The sequence below is a fragment of the Theobroma cacao genome, chromosome 5 (genome assembly GCF_053813885.1).
Source record: "Theobroma cacao isolate CCN51 chromosome 5, ASM5381388v1, whole genome shotgun sequence".
NCBI lineage: Eukaryota > Viridiplantae > Streptophyta > Magnoliopsida > Malvales > Malvaceae > Theobroma > Theobroma cacao.
In genome coordinates this window covers 44,621,843-44,647,937 of record NC_142643.1, presented here as the reverse complement: position 1 = coordinate 44,647,937, position 26,095 = coordinate 44,621,843, and positions in this window count along the sequence as shown.

Sequence of the window (26,095 nt, the reverse complement as noted above, 5' to 3'; positions counted from 1 at the left end):
ATAAGAAAGAAAGAGGTTCGACTATGCAAACCTATGCAGGCGAAGAAACATGTCTATTATTAGTTGAAAGGCATAAGTAGAAGGTAGCAAGTTATGATGGTGGTGATGGCAATAAATCAAGGGGTGGATTGCTGTGGAGGAGACCGAGGTGGACTCTTGCGCACTGGCAAGGGTGGTGCTTTCATGTGATGATATAAATTTTGCGAAGGCGGCGGTGGTGACGTCATCCTTTTGGATACAAATTTCAATTTATATGGAAAACCATGGTGGGGAATTTCGTTAAAGGAAGAATCGGGAACAGTTTCTGTGGCCTCGATTAAGCGAGTATTGTGTGAAAGCAGGACGCCCACGATCAACATGGAAATTAGCAGCCAAGAATTAATGGCATCCATTTCTTACTGGTAGACAATGAAATATGATATGGCAAGGGCAACAACGCAACTGTGCGTTTATTGTATGAGAACAACCCATTATATAGGCAGTGCCATATTCATGACTTCTTGGTTATGTTGCCAACAAAGTCAGGCAGGTCCCAATAGCCTATACCTTGAATTTTCCAAGCTTCTTTCTTTTATTTTTCCTTTTTTCAGATTATAATCCGGTTAAAAATGATATATGAGGATGTTCGGCGCCTTCCCAAGAAAACAAATCCATGGGAGTTTCTCTTCTTGGACTATGGATTAAAGCTTTAGTGTTGATTACTAAATACATAACCTTATAATATAACCTATAAACTAAGGTCAGTGGTTCAGATCCCGGCATCATTTAGTAATTATGTGTTTGGATTTTGAGTGTCAAAGAGTTTAAGATATTCTTATCTTTTAGTGACACCATAAAATTGAAAAAATAGTTTAAATGTATCAATCCTCTACATAGACATACTTCTACTGTTCTTAATAAGGAGTCATTAAAATAAATGTCTTTTATCTTTAAGGGTTATAAGAATAGAAGTATCCAGTCCCACTTTTGTAAGTGGTTTAACTCCTACTTGTACTAATTCAAAATGAATATAATTATATTTTTTATGTTTGAGCTTTTCTATTGTATTTGGATCTAAGAGTTGGATGTTTCAATACTGATTTTGGATGGGTATTCCCTTTTCCTTGGTTTTGATTAAGTATCCACAGAAGAAATGTAGATGGAAATTAAATAATGGTAACTTGTCCTACTTATTTGTCCACAATTTACTTGATTTTGTATATATGATAGAAAAGTGTGATTGGGGAATTAAATAAGGCCAGAAATCACTTGTACGCAGCAATTCTTTATTCGTATGGGTATTTTTTCCCTTATTTTCTTTCTTTGGCCATATATCCATAGAGTGTCCAAAGGTGGTATGATTTGAGTCATCTGAGCATCTTTAAATTCCGAATTAATTTTAATTTCCGTCACCTGAGGTACAAATCAATTTGCCAATTACTTTTTTCCCTTCTCTTTTTGCAAGTTTAAATCCTCAAATTAAAATTGTCTAATTTAAAATCCTTTTGTTTATTTAAAGCTCTAGTTAGAACAACAAAAATTAAGTATTCTCTCATTATCTATGTGGAATCAATCGGCTATATCAAGTAGTATACTTGTATCGCTGCATTTTATTTAAAATAGTCCTCTCTCAATAAATTTGTAATATTGACTTCTTTTACACTTTGGTACATAATTTCTTTGTCAGACGTATATAGACCTTTCTCCTCCCTCCAAAGGGAAAAGGAAAAAGAAAAAGAATTTTATCATCCAAAAAAGCAGGAAATCTTTGCTATGGAAGTACAACAAAATATATTGAAACAATAGAGTAACAAGATCAACTGAAGCTAACATTACTTTTCATATTTCAAAGTTAACAGCACAAGTTTTCTCTAGTTGCTTCAACGACGACTTCAAAGTTACAAACTTAGAATAAAAAAGTTCATTCTTTTATGTGCCCAAAAATAAAACCAACTCAAAATAAAAGTTCCACAACATGACCATATACGTCAGGCAAACAATGACATGCTCCTTATTGCTTGGCATCAGACAGGTTACGATTACGACCTAAGTTGGTATAGGTGGTGACAAGGTTATGGTGGTGAAGACAGTAAGTTTGAACTAATAGGTTGAATAGGACCACCGCCCGCAGGTGGCGGAGGTGGTGGTGGGTCAGGCTTTATGACTTTCTCTTTGGACACAACATTGAACTTAGATGGAAAGTCATGCGAAGGAATTCCATCAAAGGAAGAACCAGAAACACTTTCAGTGGCCACTATCATGTGAGTATCATGTGAAAGAAGGATGCCAACGATCAACACGCATGAAATTACCAGCCAAGAATTGCCAATATTCATTCTTAATGGCTAGAAGACACAGTTCTCCAATATGATATTGGAACTAATAATGTTTGCATTCTTTGTATGGAAAACCACCCATGTTATAGGAAACGCCGTTGGTAACTCATTGGTTATGATGCCAACAAAGTCAGTCAAATTAACATAAATTGGTCTACCTGAGGAAATTTCCAATCAACTTTCTTTAATTAGACTAGAAATATCGGATGAAAATGATACAAGTATTTGCGATGAAAGAACTAGGAGAGAGAAAAGAAAAGTAATTACTATTCCTTGATGTAATTTATAAGTAGAAAGGCATAAGTAGAAGGTAGCAAGCTATGATGGTGGTGATGGCAATAAATCAAGGGGTGGATTGCTGTGGAGGAGACCGAGGTGGACTCTTGCGCACTGGCAAGGGTGGTGCTTTCATTTGATTATATAAATTTGGCGAAGGCGGCGGTGGTAACGTTATCCTTTTGGATACAAATTTCAATTTATATGGAAAACCATGGTGGGGAATTTCGTTAAAGGAAGAATCGGGAACAGTTTCTGTGGCCTCGATTAAGCGAGTATTGTGTGAAAGCAGGACGCCCACGATCAACATGGAAATTAGCAGCCAAGAATTAATGGCATCCATTTCTGACTGGTAGACAATGAAATATGATATGGCAAGGGCAACTACGCAACTGTGCATTTATTGTATGAGAACAACCCATTATATAGGCAGTGTCATATTCATGACTTCTTGGTTATGTTGCCAACTGTTGGGACGTGGGCTTACCTTTTCAACAGAATATATCACTCTCTTTTTGATCGAAGAAGCTTACCTTATAAATCCTTCTTCGTGCATACAACAATTTCTTCACTCTCCACAAAGAATTACAAGTTTCAAAACCCTCTGGCCTTTGATAGTGTCTCAAGAATGAAGAGAAAGAAAAAAAAGAAAAAAGTTTTTTTTTTTTTTTTAGTTTTTCTGACTTACAAAAGAACTTGCATTCACTCTTTAGTTGTGTATTGAAACTAGTACGTCTATTTATTATTTATAGACGTATTAGAGATATAGAGATAAGATATTATGTTTAAATTTAAACAAATTAAATTTAAATACAATGGATAGATAATTTAAATTTAAACAAATTAAATTTAAATTTATCCTATCTCAAACATTTATTATTAATTATTCAATTAAGTTATATCAGAACAATATCTAATAGTAATCAATTGAATATTAGTTAATTATCCACAAATAATTAATAAAGTTACATGTCATGTGGACGCACCACATTTAAATGCAACATCTCCCACTCATACACATTGGCATCAACTTATGCCATTCTCAATTTAACTCATTCTCCATTCATCGTCATACAGGAAAAATGGAACATGTGACCAACGAGAAAATAAAGGTATTGGTGAGCAATGAGATATTAAGTTACCATCTTACTAACATAACATTGCTCGAGTTCTCATCATACCCCAAGTCATTTTAATCACACAAGATTTTGCATCTCTGATCCCTCCTACATGTAAGAGCTATGCAGAATCTCTTTATGTGTCTAAACTCATGGTTATATCTAACAACTAATGTTTTTTATAACCGCCTGGGCAATGAGTTATAGACCATGTATGTGAGATGTATAATTACTCTTCCTTGGATACTCATGTCAATCCATTTAGATCTGACTGCTTTCCTAGTCATGATCAGCTAGAACATATCATTTTTGACCCTTGGAAATCATGCTAAAGTAGCAACACCAAATCTCAACTTCATATCATAGATCTAAGTCCAAAGGGTATAATATTTGGACTGCATAAGTCCTTAAGGCTCAAACAATGATGTAGCAAGGATTTATTCAATCACTCCCTTCCATTGGTCGACTAATAGCACATACAGTATGAAATGTATGTTATGGTGGATCTTTTATTTAAGGTTTGTCACGTCACAACCACCATACAAATCTCGATCCAATCCCTACAAAAGGATTGACTTGAATCCCCTAAGATTCAAATTCGGCTATCACTAGCTCCATGGAATATGAAAATCTCCATGTTTGACTCTTACGAGCCTCAATCTGACTCTAAGTCAAGGCGACATTGCTAAGATCCTTGTTTATAACTCATGTGACAAGGAGATCACAAAACGTTTGGTACCTTATGATTGTTTAAGTCTTATCCCACACACTATCGAAGTGTTGGGGCGATTATCTCGTGTGAGAGGAATAATCTATAAAGCTAGGTGACAATAATTACCTTAGATATGTGCCCTAATTAATTAACAACATTTGATCAAATGATTCAAAATAGACTTAATTTATTAATTGTTCAGAAACAATAATACATGAATATCAAATGCGTAATAATCCTAAACCTCTAATATGCTTTTGAAAAGCATTTCGAGCAATAGGTTTAGTGAATGGGTCTGCTAACATATCAGTTGTGGAAATGTACTTCAACACAACAAGACCTTGTGCAATGATGTCACGAATGTAGTGATAGTGAGTATCAATGTGTTTAGTTTTTCCATGATACTTAGGATCTTTTGCATAAGCTATGGTAGCTGTATTGTCACAATAAAGTACAATAGCTTCACTAAGATGCCTAGTAATGTTCAAGCTTTGTAACAATCTCTTTAACCCAACCACCTCTTGTACTGCAGCACAACATGCTACATATTCTGCTTCCATAGTATATAGAGCAGTACAAAGCTGCTTCTTGCTACTCTAGGAAATAGCTCCGCCTCCAAGTATAAAAGCATATCCTGAAGTAGACTTTCGATCATCTTTATCATCGGCATGATCTGCATCACTATATCCAACTAATTTTAGATTTCCACATTGATAGCACAATGCCAAATTAGTGGTTCCTCTTAGATACCGTAGTATCCTTTTGATTGCAGCCCAATGGGCAATCTCAGATTACTTTGGTACCTACTAACTATACCAACTGCAAAACATATGTCTGGTCTAGTACACATCATAGCGTACATCAGACTTCCAATAACACTTGCGTATGGTACGTTCGCCATTTGTTTCTTTTCTTCTTTGGTTTTAGGACATTGTTCCATGCTGAGATATAAACCTTTCTCCATTGGAGTGTCTATAGGCTTGGAGTTTTACATACGGAATCGTTCTAAAACCCTTTGAATGTAATTTTCTTGAAACAAACTTAAGAACTTTTTAGAACGATTTCTCGAGATCTTAACCCTGAGGATGTATTCAGCTTGTCCCATATCTTTCATCTCGAAAGTGGAGGACAACCACTTTTGAGTGGTGACAATTAACTCCATGTCATTTTCGGCTAATAGTGTAACAACCCAAGCCCAACCACTGGCCCAACAATTTTTTGGGCCTAAATCACGTGACCTTCAAAAACTTAAGCTCAAGTTGCTAGTAGTGGTGGGCTTGGATTGTTATATAGGTCTTAACAATCACATTCACATCAGATGTGGGATGTTGGGTGTCACAATCCCACCCACTCAAATCCTTGATGTCTTCATCAAGGCCACACATCACATCCACAGGACCAAGATCTCACCAGAACAATGTGAAAGCTCACATCGGACTGGCGTAGGCTCTGATACCATTTGTAACAATCCAAGCCCAACCACTGGCCCAACAACTTTTTGGGCTTAAATCACGTGGTCCTCAAAAGCTTAAGCTCAAGTTGCTAGTAGTGGTGGGCTTGGATTGTTATATAGGTCTTAACAATCACATTCACATCAGATGTGCGATGTTGGGTATCACAAATAGGATATCATCCACATATAATGAAAGAATAAGGAACTTATTCCCTAATCTCTTTACATATACACAATGGTCCTCTTCAATCATCACAAACCCTATTGAAATGATGGCTTGATGAAAAAGAAGATACCATTGTCGAGATGATTGTTTTAAGCCATAGATAGAACGTTTCAAGCAACACACCTTGTGTTCTTTTCCTTTGGCTTGAAAACCAATTGGTTGATTCATGTAAATCTCTTCATTGATTTCTCTATTGAGAAATGCAGTTTTCACATCCACTTGGAACAATTCCAAATCTAGATGTGCCACTATAGCTAAAATAAGGCAAATTGATGTAAATCTTACCACAGGAGAAAACGTCTCTTCATAATCCACACCCTTTTTTTGGGTATAGCCTTTCGCCACTAAACGAGCCTTATATTTTTCAATTGATCCATCTGCTTTGCGTTTTACCTTCAAAACCCATTTGTTTTCGATTGCTTTATGCCCAGGCGAAAGATCAACTAACTCCCATACTTGGTTTTTAGTCATGGATTTCATTTCATCTTCCATAGCAATAAGCCACTTGTTTGATGATGGTGAGTTTAAAGCTTCCTCATAGGAAGATGGTTCATCAACATCCACAAGAATACTTAAGAAAGACTGACCTTCTATCTCGAATCATTTACGGGGTATTTTCTCACGTTCACTTCTTCTCAACTGTGAATCTTGGTGGAGCTCAAACGATGTACTCCCATTGACCTCAACAGTCTTTTGGATTGGATGTGTTTCCACATTTATTTTCTCATGTTGGGATCCATTTCTTGAGGCTCCTCCATTTCATAAAGCTCAAGGTTTTCTTTAACCTCACCTATGGTTGGGAAGTCATCTTCTAGAAAATCAACATCACGAGATTCCATCTCAGTTAGCCTTCCATCAAGGTGTTCTCCATACATCACATAGCCCTTAGAATGTTCTGAATATCTAATAAATACACACTTATTAGCTTTAGGACCAAGTTTCCCACACTTATGAGATGAGTGATGTACGTACCCAACTAATCCCCAAGGACATAAGCCTTCCAAATTAGGCTTACTTTCATTCCATAACTCATATGGAGTTGTGGGTACAGATTTTGAGGGCACACGATTAAGGATGTATGATGCGGTCAAAAGAGCATTACCCCAAAAACTTATTGGAAGGTTAGCTTGTGCCATCATTGACCTAACTATATCTAACAAGGTACGATTCCTTCTCTCTACAACACCGTTTTGTTGCAGAGTTCCAAGTATCGTTAATTGTCGACGTATTCCCTTTTCCTAACATAATTCTTTGAACTGATCAGATAGGTATTCACGACCTTTATCAGTGCGAAAAACCTTAAGTTTCCTTTCTTTCTGATTCTCAACCTCTGCCATAAAACATTTAAAACAATTCAAAACTTTAGAACGGTGAGACAACAAAAATATGGATCCATATCGTGAGCAATCATCTATGAATGTAATGAAATAGGATGCACTATTGTGTGCCTTTACATTCATAGGCCCACAAATGTCTGAGTGGACAAGTTCTAGAAGATGGGTGGCCTTTTTAGCCTTCCTAAAAGGCTTTTTGCTAGACTTACCAGCAAGACATGGCTCACATATAGGAAGTTTAACTTTGGTGATTGAGCCCAATAACCTTTCTCTAGCCAATCTAGACATTCTATTTTGCCCAATATGTTTTAATCTAGCATGCCATTTCATAGAATCATTTATAACATTAGAAGAAGAATTTGAGACAAAAGCAACATCATTATTAGAATCCAAATCTAACATAATTAAACCGTCTTTAAAATAACCATGACCAAAAAACGTGTTTTCAAGAAAAATAGACAAACTATAATTCTCGAAGGTAAAATTAAATCCTATATCCATCAATGCTAAAACTGAAAGTAGATTACATCGTACAGACGAAGTATAAAGCACATCATGTAGGAGCCATTTTTGCCATTGTGCATTGTGAGTTGGTAAATTCATACTCCTAGGACCTTTTCCTGTTCTCCGTTCCCCATCATGACAAAGTGTCGACCCATTGGTAAACGATGGTAATCTACATATCCTGCACGGTTACAGGTTATGTGCTTGGTTGCTCTTGTATCTACAATCTAACCAAGAAGAGAATGAGCTATAAACACATGAGAACATACATAAGTTCTAAAGCGGTTTAAAGAATGAACCTTCTTAGGCTCAGTGCATTCCTAAGCAAAATGTCTCTTTTTACCATAATTAAAGCATTTCAACTTGGACTTATCCTTTTTCCCACCACGCTTGCCTTTCTGGTGCTTAGTGACTCCATCACTTTTGGGCCTTAGATTCCTTGTCATTCCCTTCTTTTGTTGTCTTTTTCACTGGGAAACGTACCCTTTGCGATTTCCAGCTTGAGTTATCAGGGCAATGCTACGGATAGCTTCTCTACGCTCTGCCTCAAGCTCTAAATGGCGAGAAATATCATCAAAAGTCTTTATCCCATCATTATGCATTAATACAAGTTTAACATGTCCCCATGAGGACTCAAGGAGTGACCCGATGACAACTAAGACCTGCTGCTCATCTGTGAGATCATAATCAACTGTTTTCATCTCTCTTATCATGGCTAACATAGCCCTTAAGTGTTCAACCATAGTGTGCTTGGAGTCCATCACATATTGATTGAACCTTAGTGTTAAGGCACAAAGCCTCATAACTATGGTTCCACCATATTTGAATTTTAGTTGTTCCCACAACTATTTGGCAGTTGAGAAGTTCTCAAACTCCCTAATGAGATCATCATGCATGCAGCTTAACATGGTAAAATGTGCACTACGGTTTCTCTTATATCAAGTGTCATAGGCCTCTTGGTCACGGCAATGCTGGGCTGTGTTTCTAGCTTCAGGTGGGTTTATCTCTTTAGTTAGATGATCGAGCAACTCTTGCTCATTGAGAAGATACTGAACATTCTTATGCCAGATATCATAGTTTTTGCCATCAAGTTTGGCACATTTGGTCAAATTAGCAATAATTTGTTTTAAAGCCATATCACTACTTCATTGCATAAGATTTAATTAGGCATATATCTAATTTTCTAATCAATTAAGATTAGACATATTTAATTTCTACCTATATTACTAGTTCGAAAATTTCGCATGCATGCTAGTAATCATCACCAATAGTATAAACATAAATTAAAATGTCTAATATAATTTAACCTTGGATTATGGAAACGACTCTCACTATTTTTAAGCATAGGAACAACTCTCACGTATCACATAATATAATGAGTTCTACTAAGGAACCCTTTTATAGGTGCCAATATCCAAAAATATTATGCACACAAAAATAGCACTAAGTAGATCATATTTTCAAATGCTTCTAGGAGAGACTATAATAGTCTCCTCGACAAAGCACTCTACTTCTACAGTAATTTCTGGGAAAGGCTAGAAGAGTCACAAACGGTCTATCTTAAAACCCAGTCTCCTTTGACAAAACTACTGAGATATATAATCACCGTGTTGTTTTTTTGCATACAAGTTTACTTAACAAATAAGTAAAATAATTACACTATACATTTTATAAATTTTACCTAGCAAATAAGTAAAATAATTACACCATGCATTTTATAAATTTTACCTAACAAATAAGTAAAATAATTACATCATGCATTTTATAAATTTTACCTAACAAATAAGTAAAATCATACAAAATATATTTATATGGTACATAGCATTTTACAACATATGTAAAATAATTGAATTAACAAACATTTGCTAAATTCATATGTATATGTTTTGAAAAAATATAATTTCTAATATAGAACATATTAAAAATTATGGTTAATTAACATATTAATTAACTATATTTATAATGCATGTGAATTTAATAAAATAGTAACATGCTAAAAGCATAAATAATATTCTGAAATTTTTTTTACCAAAAAAAAAATTTGGGGTCATTATGTAAAAACATAAACTCATGGGGTAAAAATGTAATTAAGAAAAATATATACTTTGGTGTCATGTGACTGTCACATGAGGCCCTTTATGGCAGTATCTGGATCCTTTTTGGTCTTTATTATTTGCCACACTCTTATTTCAAGGATGCATCATTGGTGCAGTGGTTGAAGGATATTTTTAAAGTCTTAATGATTTTCTTAGTGCAGGTTGGAATCCTGCTAGTTGCATTTTCTTTTCTCATTTTTTTTTGTTGCCATCCATAAGGCACCACGTGGCCTTACACCAATGCACCTATTTGCACTGGATTAAAGCCTACTGCTTTTCATATCAGTTTCAAAATTAATCAATATTGGTAATCATATTCAAAATAAGCTTTCAAAATATGCACAAATTAATAGGATGAAAGCAAGCCAAAACCTGTTTTGATACCACTGTTGGGATGTGGGTTTACCTTTTCAACAGAATATATCACTCTCTTTTTTATCGAAGAAGCTTGCCTTACAAATCCTCCTTCGTGCATACAACAATTTCTTCACTCTTGTTGATATGGTGCAGCTACTAGATTCCTCCACAAGGAATTACACGTTCCAAAACCCTCTAGCCTTTGATGGTACCTCAAGAATGAAAAGAAAGAAAACGGAGAAAAGAGTTTTTTTTTTTTTAGTTTTTCTGACTTACAAAAGAACTCGCATTCACTCTTTGGTTGTGTATTGAAACTAGTACATCTATTCACTATTTATAGACGTATTAGGGATATAGAGATAGGATATTATGTTTAAATTTAAACAAATTAAATTTAAAAATAATTAATCCTTATTTAAATTTAAACAAATTAAATTTAAATACAATGGATAGATAATTTAAATTTAAACAATTAAACTTAAATTTATCCTATCTCAAACATTTATTATTAATTATTCAATTAAGTTATATCATAACAATATTTAATATTAATCAATTGAATATTAGTTAATTATGCACAAATAATTAATAAAATTGTATGCCATGTGGACGCACCACATTTAAATGCAACACCAACAAAGTCAGGCAGGTCACAATAGCCTACACCTTGAATTTCCAAGCTTCTTTCTTTTATTTTTCTATTTTTCAGATTACAATCCGGTTAAAAATGATATACGAGGATGTTCGGTGCCTTCCCAAGAAAACAAATCCATGGGAATTTCCATTGTTAGGAAAGTGATTGTTTTTTGAAATGCTTACAAATGAGATTGTTGGATTTAGAATGTATTAAAAAATATAAATTAAAATTTGAGAGAGTATTTACAATAATAAAACTATGTGAGAGAAGATTTCGATGTAATGCACAAAGAATAATACATATATATAATTCCGTTATATTTTATTTCTTGAAATTTGGATTTGGATCGTCTCAAATTTGGGTCATTTCATTGATTTTATAAGTCAAGTCAAATTAATGGTTAAGGAAGTGATTTGAGTTAGGTCACCTTTTCTTACCTTTATTCACTAGTCTAACCGAAGTGAATTTCACGTTGCTTAGATTTGGGTCAGAGTCAACTTCTTTTACTTTGTTAAAGACAGCAACTAATAGTTAAGTTTGGGTCGTCGATTTTACAAATTAATTTCGAATTATGCCACTTTTTTCTTAGCTTTAGGGACAACTCCAGCATGAATAAGATTAAAGTCAATAGTTTAGTGACATTTTGTTTAGTCAATAGTTTAGTGCCAGTTACACCCTTTAACAAAATATTAATTAATTTATAGTATGCTAAAGAAGAGAAAAAAAAATTGGTGGAAAATTTAATAGGAGATCAAAACACCATAACAGTAAAATAACATTTAGAGACCATACATATAAAGTAGTGAAGAGAAAGTAAGAGAGGAAAGAATTAAAAGGAAATGGAAAGGATGGATTTGTGCTGCCACAGCAATTCCCCTCGATATGTCCATATAATTTTTCATGATTGGAAAGTCATGAATAAAGTTTCTTACGAGAATATCTTCTGCATTATTATTTTGTATTGGATAAATTTTCTTCCATCGAATATGATCTCTTTACCTTCTTTATTTACATACCATGTCAAGGAAGTAAGTTTGTTCCTATTAACTAGACTCCAAGATTTGTTGGATTTTATTGTGGAAAACATTGGTTGAATCGATCAATTTTGCATACTCTAGGATGGCTTTTTGTTGTCACTCAATGAACTTCAGCAGGTAAAATCTCTTTTACAAACTATGAAGCATTATTCTAATTAACTTTTATCACTATCTAATGAACAAAGTCAAATTAAATGCAGCTAAATTGATGAATTAAGGGATTCAATACTTCGTCTTCAAATGTTATATAATAATATCAAAGATCTTCTTCATACACAAACTATATTTTAAATTACTAAGTTACAACAAATGTTTTCTCTCATGGCTTGAAGGACCACGGTCAAAGTTACAAACTCAAAAAGAAAGTTACACAAACCTATCTGTCAAGCAAATAAACATGCTCTTGATTAAATTGATGAAAACCATTAGAAGGTAGCACAACCTAAGCTGACATGGGTGCTCGCAAAGATGGTGATTATCGTGGTGGAGGAGGCAGAGAACGTCTCCTTTGACCAGGAGGGGTATTGATCATAGGTGGCGGCGGTGACTTCAAAGGTTTCCCTTTGGACACAACCTTGAACTTAAATGGAAATTCATGGGAAGGATTGCGTGGAAGGATGAAACAGGTACAGCTTCAGTACGCGCCTCGATTATAGGAATGTTATGTGAAAGTAGGAGGCCGCCGATCAACAAGAAGACTAGCAACCGAGAGCTGGCATCCATTTTTTAAGGGTGACAATCACTATAAAATGTGATATGGAAACTACACAGCTTTGAATTCTACATGTACACCGCCCTTTGTATAGGTGACTTGATGGTTACATATGCTTCCAACATAGTCAAGTCAGATTACATGCATTAGTCTAGAGGAGGAAGTTTCATAGAAAATTTCTTCTGTTAGACTAGATCAAATCGGGTCGTGAAAATGATATAAGCACTTGCCGTAACAGAATTGTGAGAAAAGAACGAGCAGCAGAGTTAGGATCGTGCATGCCTGATACTTGATTCCTATATTACGTTCGGGATTAAAGAGATGCATAGCTTGTGGAACTAAGCTAATTTGTTTATATAAGGAAAAAGATAGGGTTCAAAGGATAATGAATAAACAGATTCTTAATCGCTTGTTGAAGATTAAAATCAATTATACATAATGACAGGTAAATTTAGCATCGGTGAGTGTGTTGAAATTGATTGCCAGGAACTTTGCAAGGCAACTTGCGAGATGGCTAGTGAAGAGTTCATTGGGAGACTATCATCAATCGTAAAGGACAAGCCATTGGGATCAAGTTCTATCATGGGATGTACATTCCTTTTCTTCCAATCAATATTGCTTTTAGATGCTTGGAGTCCACCATCCATACCTTGGAATTGAATTTACTAATCTTTATGCAGTGGATTTGGCTACTTCGGAAATTATAATTCAGCAGTTCCCTCACATTTCCAATGGTGTTATGGTTGAAAAGGTAGCAGCAGAGTCCCCTGCTGCTCATGCCGGATTACTCCCCAGTGATGTTAATATTGAATTTAGAGGCAATGTTATTAGGTCTAGCCCGGAGTTGTTCGGAATGGTTTGGGACAAGACTGGAGAATCTCTGGAGATTTTGGTGATGAGGGCATACCTTGGTCTATGTTTGACGCTAATTTTTGTTGTCCACGAGGTTGAGCAAGATTACTATAATAGTTAGCTATTTTCCTGTGAGGAATCGGAGGACTCCTTCGACGCCTACAAGGGGTGTTTCTTGTGCTAATGATTAGGTGACCGTGGCTTTTGTGCAAGAACCATGCACTAATTTTCTTTCAAACCTGAAAATTGGGCCGAAGAGAAATTGCCTGGTTTTTTTTTTATTCCTTTTCTTCCCTTTTACAAGAACTGTGTTGAATACTGATTTTGACCTGTATCACTAACTTTCTGATGGAGATCATAATTAGTTACTCCACATTGATGTGTCTAATAATCCAACCTGCAGAAGCAAAAGTAATTAGATTATTAATTCGTAACCCACTTTTCAAATAGCGAGTTTGATCAAAAGCATGAACAACAACCTTTCCTCCCCTTTGTTTAATCCTGTATTGTCTGATTGACCATTGTTTAATAGTCCAATTAATCAACCATGCAAACCCTGGTTTGGATTTCAAGATCGGTAACACATTTTCAATAATTAATTGTTGTACATGGGGTTCGGGTAGAGATTCCTTGTTCTTGTTATAAACTAGTAATGCTCTTGTAAGTTAAAGAAACAAAATTGATTGCCCGATGCAATTAGAAAACATGAAGTAACTTGATGTTCAACTGCTAGAACTTATTTAATTGCAAAAATATGAATTTGTAGAAGAAAAATGTATAGCAGGAATGGTTTTTGTTTTCACAGGCTTAGATCAAGCAATTATCATTTTGCAATTGATAATATATAAGATGTCAAAATACCGTAACTATATCCAATATTAACTAATTAGAAAGAAAAAAAAATTCATGGTCATAAGAACTCATTTTAGAGCTGAAATAAAAGATCTGTGTGGTTTTCTGAATGCATGAATTGAACTGATCTTATTGCAAATTAAAAAAAAAAAAAAACTTATTGTTAAAGATACATAAATTGTCAAATTATCGTTGAATTTTCACAGTTTCCTTAAATTAGGCAATGAAATGGGAGACTTCAGTTACCAACAAAAACAGTGGAAATATATATATATATATATATATATATATATATATATATATATATTTCAAAATCAAACTATTGTATGAAGATAAAGGGATCTTGCAGCAAGAGAGAGATTGAAACGGGTTGATGAAGTTAAGGAACTATTTAAAGAGAAACAGATTGTCTCTGATCTTTTTACATAAAAGTTAAAAACTGGACAGTGCCAAATCAAGGTTACAATAAAGAGTCTGCAACATGAAGCTAGCTCTGCTTCCAAGCAAATATGATAATATTATATTGATAGGTGGCTGTTAAAGTGATGGCGCGACGGTGGTGGAGGAGCTACAGAAGGAGTGGAGGACTCATATAGATCGTGGTCAAGAAGCTGGAGGAGGAGGAGGACTCATGAAGTGAGGAAAACCTTGATTGAGCATAGGTGTGGCAGTGGAAAAATGCCAATGGCCCTCTTGGATACTACATTCAACTCATTACGGGGAGGAATTGCCTGTGAAGAAGTCTCTAGAACAGATCTAGCAGCCTTGACGATGTGACCGCCATGTGAAAGTAGGAGGCCATGGATCAACAGGAATTTAAGCAGGCAAGAATTGACATCCATTTTTGGTTCCTATGCTTTCAACACCAAGAAGAATATGGTCCTTTATATGCCTAGGCCTAGTGCCTACTTAATCATAAATTGCTATGTACACAATAATATTGCTCAAACCTCTGCAATTGACCGAAAGATTATAATGAGAGATTCTTACCTCGAGACACTTTGTATACAAACCATATGAACTATAATGAAGGTACCTTTCAATTTCCATAGGTTGTAGTTCTGACAAAATTCATGTTGACTAAAAATATTTAAATCAGGGGGCAGTGGAAGAAGAAACATTATTGATTATTGGATGTGATTATTACAAGAAACAGGAAATTGATTAACAAATTCCCAAGTCCCATCAACTTTAATTAAACAAGTCTCTACTTTTGTCTTGTTTGTAAAAGCCTCGAAGATGATAAATCACTTCCCCATGGCAATTATAATTTTGTATTATTAACAATTATAAATCTTAATATTTCTTTTAGTACAAGAGAAATCATCATGGGTCCATTTTAGGATACCCTCCTCTGTTCCCACGTATTTCGTCACCTGAGCTACGCCTGAAGGAGGGTAGTGGTAGCACAGGTGGTCGTGGCGGTGGTGGCGGCGGCAGGGGTGATTGTGGCTGCAGTGATGATTGCTGTTGTGGTGGCGGCGCTCGTGGAATTGTCTTTGAAATTGGACCAGTTTGAGCTTTTCTATGATTGCCCTCCGGTGGCGGATATATACGATGCCATGGAAACTTGCTAGACTTCACCCGTTGGACTGCTTCCAGGCCCATTCTTTCACGGGGCATTTGATGAAAATGCAGTGGGATATCCCTTCCATGACACATTCTTGCACCGATTCCATCAATTATTCCAAAGAGCAAGAGAGTTACAATTATAAATAAGGATAAGGATGCCTTCATTGTACCTATTATGATTAAAGCGTGTATAGCCTATGGAAACTTAGCACCATTTTGGCTCTTATATACCAATAGATAGACTTAATTAATTTGCAAGTTAATACTGTTAATCAAAAAAATTTCAGTATTTTCTTCAAGATTAAAGATAATTAATTAATTATCTGGAGTGTCAGTTCAATTACGCGGTAAACATAATTGCATATAAATTGAGTAATACTCTGTATCTTGCACAACACATGCAGTTGATTTTAATTTTTTTTATTAATCTATTAGCAATGTCAACACTACTCAAGTTGAAGCCTCAAACCGCCCATTATGGGAAGACTTTCTAGGTAGTATTACCAATTACCATTTGAATAATATTTATTATTTAGGTCTTGGGGCGGAAAAGAAAAATAAAGAAAGTTTGAGCTAGCTCAAATTTGATTATTCTTTTTAATATTTTCATTTTTTAAGTATTTTTTTGTATACTTATTTAAGAAAGTTTTCATGAATGATAAAAAATATCATGTGAACATGTTATCATACTATATCAATATGTCATATTATTATCTATCATGACATATATGTTGCTATGCCACATTAGCACCAAGTAACATAAAATAATAAGTGACATTTTGACTAAAAATAATTAGTCAATCATTAGTTTAAAGGGTTTATTTGACTTAAAATAAATATATAAGAATTGGATTGAAGGTAATAAAAAAATAAAAATTTATTTTATTTTTTCTAAATAATTTAAAAAAAGTTTAGATATAAGGGACAAATTACCAGATTTTCAAAATCTACCCCTTATATGATAGGGTATCACCACTTCCAAATCATTTGCATTGGACTTAGAGTTTGTCTTTTATAAGGCTACGCTTTACATTTCTTTTTCTTCTTCTTATTTTCCTCTTATCCTGTCCTAAGTTCTTCAATCGATCATTGTTTGATCAAAACCATTAGTCAAATTGCCAACCCTTAATTTGTTTGGATTCCGATTTAAGCTAGTGTGGGTTTTCAATGATTAAATTACACATATTGATGGTGTTAGAAAAGTGGAATAGATTATGGATGGTTCCCCTACTTTATTCAATTGTATAGAGAGCTGAACCTAGGACGGATTTGAAACTTTCAATCCTTATCTAACCATTCTTAATTGTAATCTTTTGGAACTTTCCATTCCAATTAAGTTTTGTTTCCTTATTGCAATGCTTAGAAAGATAAGGTATTGATTTCCTACTCACAACATTTGTTGCTTTAGACAGAAGCATACCAAATCGGCAAATCCTTTGTTGAAGCTTGTGATTCCAGTAGTTGAAGATTCAAATAAGGGCATGAATCAACAACGCTGAAGAAGAAAGTCAAAAGGTGTCCATATGGCATCGTTTGAAGCTTTGTTTTTTATGTTGTTGAAACGTTGTCTAGAGTGTCATTTCTTTTAGTTTTGTTATTAACAGCTTAGTCATATAACTTAGCTGAGTGTCGTTTCATGTATTGCCATTAGCGGCCATGTGCTTATTTGTTTTTTTCTTCAATCCTTGTAAACCGTTACTAGCACAAAATTCAATGCTTTGAATGTTGTGCTCAACTGTATTTTCTCTTGTTTTTCGTGTTTGTTACTAATCCGAGCTTTGTGGAGTGATTGTAATCACAAGGAAAGAGTGAGTACAAAAACTAAAAAAATGAAAAGGAATCATTGGCTTGTTGATTCCAAAAAATCTTCCTTGTTCTCTGTTCTCTGCTTTCACTCTCTCTGGAAATCCATTTTTCTGAGCTTTGTGAGTTTTATTGATAATTTTCTTCATGGTATCAAAGCACTGTCTTAAGGGATTGTTGCTTTCGTTGATTGATTGGTGATTGGAGCAAGGTATCTATGGCAACCACGGGTTTTTCAACATCAACACCACCAACGTTCACAAGTAAAAATTACAGAGCTTGGGCTATGAAAATGAGATCTTATTTGCAAGCATTTGATCTCTAGGAGGTAGTGGAGAATGATGAAGTTCTTGTTAAACGACATGCTAACCCAACAATTGCTCAAATAAAGCAGCACAATGAAGAGCTCTCCAAAAGGTACAAAGCTTTAATCTATCTTCAATCAGCTGTATCTGAGAGTATTTTTGCTAGGATTATTAATTTTGAAGATCCTAAGTTAGTTTAGGATACACTTAAAGAAGAATTTCAGAGAAATGAGACTATTAAGATGCATCAGATTATGAATCTTACCAGAGAGTTTAAAACTCTGAAGATGAGAAATGATGAGGGAATACAAGCAAATTTTGATAGAGTTCTTAGGATTGTTAATGAGCTAAGGTTGCTAGGAGAAGTGGTTACTGAGAGGAGAATTGTAGCTAAGTTTCTCATTAGTCTACTTGAAAATTTTGAATCAAAGATCACTTCCTTAGAAGGCTTTGAGGATTTGACTAAGTTGACTATGAATGAGCTCATTAATAATTTACAAGCTCTTGAGCAGAAGAGAGCTATGAGATCTGAGTATATAGAAAATGCCCTAGTGGCTAAAACTAAGGGACTAAAAGTAAAAAAGGAAAGTTCAAAGAAGACTAATCAGAAAGGGAAAAACAAAAGTGGAGAAGGTAAGCAGGAAAGTTCAGCAGATAAATATCCACCTTGTTCTATATGCAAGAAAAAGAATCATTCTGAGAGGTACTGTTGGTATAGACCCAATGTTAAGTGTAGGGCATGCCAGCAAATGGGGCATGTAGAAAAGCTATGTAAAGCAAAGAAGACTGAATCTTCAACTTAAGCAGCTGTAGCAGAACAGGAAAACAATGATGATGAGGTTCTGTTTATGGCAAAAATGGAGGAAGACTTAGAGAAGACCAATATATGGCTGCTGGATAGTGCTTGCTCTCACCATCTCACAAGTAACAAAGGTATCTTTACTACTCTGGATAATAGTTTTCAGTCTAAAGTCAAGATAGGTGATGAAAATTTTCTGAAAGTCCTTGAAGTTGGAATTGTGAAGGTTGAAACAACTTCAGGATATAAGAGTATTAACAGTGTGCATTATGTTCCAAAAGCTAACTAAAATATGTTGAGTGTTGGTCAGCTAGCAGAAAAGCATTTTGCCTTGCCGTTCAAAGATCAATTGTGCACAGTCTTTGATTCACATGGAGATGAAATGTTTATTGTGGAGATGAAGAATTACTGCTATCCATTAAATCTAGCTGGCACAACTCATTTGGCTCTGTATAATGAACATGACCTATCAGAAACTTGGCACAGAATACTTGGGCATGTCAACTATACATCTTTGTCACTTATGGTATCCAAAGGTATTGTTGAAGGGTTGCTTGCCATCACTAAGCCAAACAAGCTTTGTCAAACCTATTAGCTTGGTAAGCAAACCAGGAAATCTTTTCCTAAAGTGAACAAGTGGAAAGCATTTGGAAAATTAGAATTGGTTCGTACTGATCGTAGTGGACCAATGAAGAATTCTCCTTTGAATGGCAGCAAATACTACATCTTGTTCATTGATGATTTCACAAAGTACTGCTGGGTGTATTTCATCAAGCAGAAATCTGGTGTTTTGGAGAAGTTTGTCCAGTTTACAGCCCTAGTGGAAAACTTCTCAAATTCAACTATCAAGACCTTGATAAGTGATAATGGTACTAAGTTTACAACTTCAGAGTTTGAAAGGTATTTAGCAGATTATGGAGTTCAACATCAACTAACAGTGACCTATAGCCCCCAGCAAAATGGCATGGTAGAGAGAAAAAATAGAAAACTTGCAGAAATGGCAAGGTGTCTACCATACGAAATGTATATGCCTAAGTATTTCTGGGCAGAGGCTGTGAATAATTCAATTCTGGGCAGAGGCTGTGAATAATTCAAACTACATACTAAATAGGACTTATTCAAGAGTCTTGCCACAGCAAACAGCATATGAGTTGTGGTTTGGTAATAAGCCTTCTGTGGCTCACGTCAAAACATTTGGTTGCTTGTGCTATGCAAAAATTATAGATGAAAAAAGGTCAAAGTTTGATGCTAAGTCTTTTGTTACTGTCTTCATTGGTTATAGTGAGGTAACCAAGGGATATAGACTCTATGATGTAAAATCTAAAAAGGTTTTCATCAGTAAAGATGTTAATTTTGATAAAAGGCATTTTTGGAATTGGGAAATTGAGTTTGCTGATAGAATTTAGAAAGTGACTACTGTTGCTAATCTTCAAGTGAATGATGATGATGATTCTCTTCATATAGTGGATGAGAGACTAGCTGTTAGAGGGGCTTGATCACTGCAAGACATCTATAGTAGATGTAATGTTGTTATAGCTGAACCCTCCAACTTTGCTGAAGTATCTAAGGAAAATCAGTGGAGAGCAACAATAGAGGCTGAAATTGGAATGATTAAGAAGAATAATACATGGATATTGGTTGATAGACCTTCAAATCAAAATCTGATAGGTGTCAAATGGATCTTCAAGACCAAACTGAATCCTGATGGTTTTGTGAACAAGCACAAGGCTAGATTGGTTGTGAAAGGGTTTGCACAAGTGTATGGGGTAGATTACATGGAGACTTTTGCACCAGTTGCAAGACACGATACAATTAGATTGCTTGCTGCCTTGTCAGCCAAAGAAGGTTGGAAAATCTTTCATCTAGATATCAAGTTAGCTTTTCTGAATGGTTTTCTAAAGGAGGACATCTATGTTGAACAACTAGAGGGGTATGAAGAGTAGGGTGCTAAAAGGAAAGTTTGAAAGTTAATAAAGGCTTTGTATGGTCTCAAACAAGCTCCCAAAGCCTGGTATGAGAGGACGGATAATCATCTAAGGACTCATGGCTTTGAGAAAAGCATAAATGGAGCTACTCTTTATGTTAACAAGGATGATGGTTCAGTAAAACTTATTGTGGCTGTTTATGTAGATGATTTGCTGATAACTGATCTAGAAAGTGATTGCTTAATTAAGTTCAAGACTGATATGTTAAAGGTATTTGAGATGACTGATCTGGGGCTTATGACTTACTTTTTGGGGATGGAGTTTGAGTAGTCAATAGGACAAATTATAGTTCATCAATCCAAATATGCTCAGGATCTTCTGAAGAAATTTCGAATGGATTATTGCAAAGTTGTAAGAACACCTTTAGCTACGGGAAGTAGATTTTGTATTGATGATGGTGTAGCAAAGGCAAATGAAACTCTTGACAAAAGTATCATTGGCTCCTTACTATACTAGCTGCTACTAGGCCAAATGTGATGTTTGCCACAAGCCTCCTATCCAGATTCATGCAAGCTCTATCAGTTCATCACTTCACTGCAGCAAAACGTATTTTGAGGTATGTGAAAGGTACTGCAAGTTATGGTTTAAGGTTTCTATAGTCTAAAAGTTGTGAATTGCAAGGTTTCACTAATAGTAACTGGGCTGAATCAGTCGGACATTCTAAAAGTACTGGACCATACTGCTTTTCTTTAGGTAATGGTGTGTTTACATGGAGTTCAAGGAAGTAGAAAGCTGTTGCTTAATCTTCAGCTGAAGCAGAATACATAGCCATTACTGCAACTACTAATCAAGCTTTGTGGTTGAGAAAGGTTCTTGCAGACTTGAATTTTCCTCAGATCAAAGGTACTCTGATAAGAGTTGATAATCAATCTACTATGGCCATTGCTAGAAATCCAGTTCAGCATGGCAGAACGAAGCATATAAGGGTGAAGTTTCGTGCATTAAAAGCTGCTGTTAAAGAAGGTGAGATTCAACTTGAATACTGTCACATTGATGATCAAGTGGCAGACATTTTTACCAAGGGATTAGGTGCTAAACCATTCGAATTCCTTAGAGAAAAGTTGGGTGCTTATCCTTCTGGAATCAAGGAGGTCTGTTGAAGCTTGTGATTCCAGTAGTTGAAGATTCAAATAAGGGCGGGAATCAACAATGCTGAAGAAGAAAGTCAAAGGGTGTCTAGACGGCATCGTTTGAAGCTTTGTTTTTTATGTTGTTGAAACACTGCCTGGAGTGTCGTTTCTTTTAGTTCTGTTATTAACAGCTTAGTCATACGACTTAGCTAAGTGTCATTTCATGTATTGCCATTAGCGGCCATGTGCTTATTTGTTTTTTTCTTCAGTAGTTGTAAACCGCTGCCAGCACAAAATTCAATGCTTTGAATGTTGTGCTTAGTTGTATTTTCTCTTGTTTTCTGTGCTTGTTACTAATCTGAGTTTTGTGGAGTGATTGTAATCACGAGGCAAGAGTGAGTATAAAAACTAAAAAATATGAAAAGGAATCGTTGGCTTGTTGATTCCAAAAAATCCTCTGTTCTCTACTTTCACTCTCTCTGGAAATCCATTTTTCTGAGCTTTGTGAGCTTTATTTGTAATTTTCTTCATCCTTAAACAACAGCATATGCAATGCTTAAAAGTTTTTCTTATATCATAGTCCGGATACAATTACACAACATTATTTCCTATGGAGAATAAGAAACAAAAAAGGGAAATACGTGGAATTTATGAACTATAAGGCGGTGGCGGCGGCGCAGGTGATGGTGGAGGAAGCAGTGGAACTCTTGGATTGTTAGGCGGTGCTGGAGGAACAGTCATATGAACAGCTCCGTTAGGCATTGGGGAAGGCCTTACCGGATTGGTTTCCCAATTCTTCTGCCTATTTCTACCTTCATTTGAGCAGAGAGCTTCGGCTGACTCAGCTTCACTGTATCCATATCATGAACATCCAGAGCTTGAGGCATGACAGGAAGCTTAGTACTAGCATGAGAAGTTTGTAACACCAGGCCATGGATAAGAATAACCAGAAGCAAGCAAGGAGAAATATCCATGATAAACTCTTGTTTCTTGAGAACTCCGTTTGCCTTAAACTTATAAACTAATGCTCTTCTTAGACAAAACCCTGTTTTCAACTGAAAATATCTTCGTTTGAATATTCCGCTACCATAATTGCATATCCTTGACACAATGCGTAAATTGTTGAAATCAGAGGCTGTGAGACTGAGCTGTATATCATAAAGGCCAAGGAAAATAGACTAACGAGATGGAATTAGTGTAGGAAGGTGCGTAGCCACAATTTCATTAAGATTTTTACAATCTCCTCTCTTCTACTTCGAGAATAAGACTGATAAACAAATTGAAGCATCAAATTATGCATATTTTGGATTAATTTTCAATGACTTGCCAATGTAAATGCACAAATTTATATCACTTAAGTGATCCTTAAAGATGTCAGCTTCTTTGTTTCCCTTTGATTTATTGTGAAATATGGGAAGCTTCCAACGGATTTCTCTTATTTCATTTTTACAGAAAACAGGGCAATTGCATTTTCCACATGTCAGTTTTGAAGGATAAAGTGGTCCAAATACAACCAAGCAACCCTGAGTGATAAAGTAGAAATAAACATGAATGGAAACTGGTAAGTCATTCCATTAAAAGGCCTCAAATACAAGGCAAGACAATCTTGAATAAAGTAATTCAAGAACTATATCTGAACTCAAGAAATCCACATTCAAAGAAACAGGAAACCCCTTTTTTTTTTTTTCATCTTTATAACCATTTCCCCATCCTATCTATACAAGAGAACAGTTCAGTTCATATATATCCTGCAATTTAAATTTGTAGGCCAGTACAGATCAATGTAATTGATTTGGCATGACCGATTATGGAAAGACACAATGTACCGGTCTGGTTACTGGAGATTCAGTTATAATTAGTCCTCTGCAAGTAAAAATTGAAGTGCCCATTGTAAAATGTGAAGGGTCCTTATATATCGTCTCAAATTTTGTAGCTTTTTTAAGAGCAGGATCTCGATTGTTGGCCAGAACCAAGTTCTATTTAGATAGCTTCTTGTGTGGTTGGGGGAAAAGGGTTTGGAGAGTGGAGAAAAGAAGAACAAATGCTTTTCTGGAAAGCAAAGAGAGAAATTCAAAGAATGATTAAGAAAAACAGAGCAAGAACCAGAGAAAATAAATTGTGAGATCCAAAAAGCACGGATCTCATTTTTTAAACTTGTATTTATACTTCTAACAATAACAACATTTCCTAGATTTTAGTTTATGGAGACTAAACCGGATCTACGAAGGAGCTGCACACACAACAAGAAGCAGCTTAACGGTAAAATTAAAACGAAACAGACATGGCCGTTGGGCCTTACACAACAGAAACTAAGAAACACCCAAAACGGCACTACCATAGTGCGTATAGGAGCAACGAATAAGAAACTGAAAAATTGAAACGGCATGACCAAGACCGTTTTGAATACAACTAACTGTGAAAGATAAAACGACACACAGAACTGAAGTTTTACTGCAACCAGCCTCTTTAGTCAAAGAACGACATCCTTTCTCCTCCGAGAGTCCTCCTTCAACCCTCAAAGCTGATGCTTCCCTCCAGTTCTACCAGTGGCTTGATCTGCAGGTTGGGAATTACATTTCCAACGGAGAGCAATTAAAGTTCAAAAAAAAATATGACCAATCATTGGAAACTATTTCTATATATAAACAAAATTATTACAGAAGAAGAGGGATTGCCTCAAATCTTCACAAACTACAAAAGCTCCTGATATCAAGCTTTTATCAACTGTAAGATTGGTGCCAGGTATCCCAAAATCACAGAGGTGGTTGCCACAGAGATGGCGGTGGTGGTCGTGGAGGAGGACTTTTGAAGTGATAAGGAGCATGAATCATTGGTGATGGTGGAGGTGGTCGTTGAATCCTCCTGGACACAACTTTCAACTTATAAAAATCATGTGAAGGAAATGGATCCGAGAATGAGCCAGAAACAGATTCAGCAGCCTCGACTGTGAGATCACTTTGTGATGAAAATAGAAGGGCATGGATCAGCAGGAAAGCAAGCAAGCAAGAATTGACATCCATTTCTGATGATGCTCCTGGTTTAACACTAGCAGGGCCCTGCCTTTTATAAAGTCCATAGATTGAAGCTTCAAGGATGGATAGAGAGTTGAAGTTTGACAAGTTAATGGAAAATAATTAGAATCCTCTTAAGTAATTACAATTCATCTTCTTTTAGTTGACTACTTTCAATTTTGGTGGCTTTGAGAGGCAGTTGAGTAATTAATGCACCTAACATCTTCAAGTCAAGAGCTCAAGGTTTTTGCTTCCATAGCGTTATTAATGCTTTCTTAGCTAGATTTGTCAAGTGCTAGAGAACAAGATTTGTATCAAGTAATGGTCAAATGTTTACTATGCTCCATACTTAATTAGGATGCAGTTTTTTATATTTGGAATATTATATAGTTTTTTGGGTGCAAAAGATATATTATATAATAATACTTCGAATATTATACAAAACGAAAAACAATGATTTTTTCCTGGGAGGTACATAATAATCAACAATCTTCTACAAGGGTGCACAAGAAATGAAAAAAATAAAGAAATTAAACAGAACATAGACATAGCTCGAACCATAATGTTTGACATTTACAAGTGATCAAATGCTATGAAGATAATATGGTGGTGGCCAATATAGATTTTGCATACAGCGGGGTTGGTGGTGGCAGTGACGGCAGTGGTGGAGGTGGGGGCGATAAGATAGGAGGAGGGGCGCTTTGATGAATAATAACATTGCCACTAGGTGGTGGTGGTGGTGGTGGTGGTATTCGAACTAGTAAGAGGATCTAATGAGACAATAAATTTGAGAACCAATTTATAATAACCTTGTGAGCCAGCTGTTCTAGTTGGTGTCAGGTGTCTTCAAAGTCAATAGATTGGAAAGTTCAGAGAAAGAGACAGAGCTCCCCATTACTCGTTCATCCATTTTTTTTCTTTTGTACCTTTGTGATGTTTCCTTTGTCAGCATCTTGAAGTCAATGGTTAGAAGACTACCAAGTTAATAAGTTTTAACCTTTAGGGTCACAAATTAAATAATATTTTATGTGGAGAAGAATTAATATATATTCATAGTACTTTACTATGA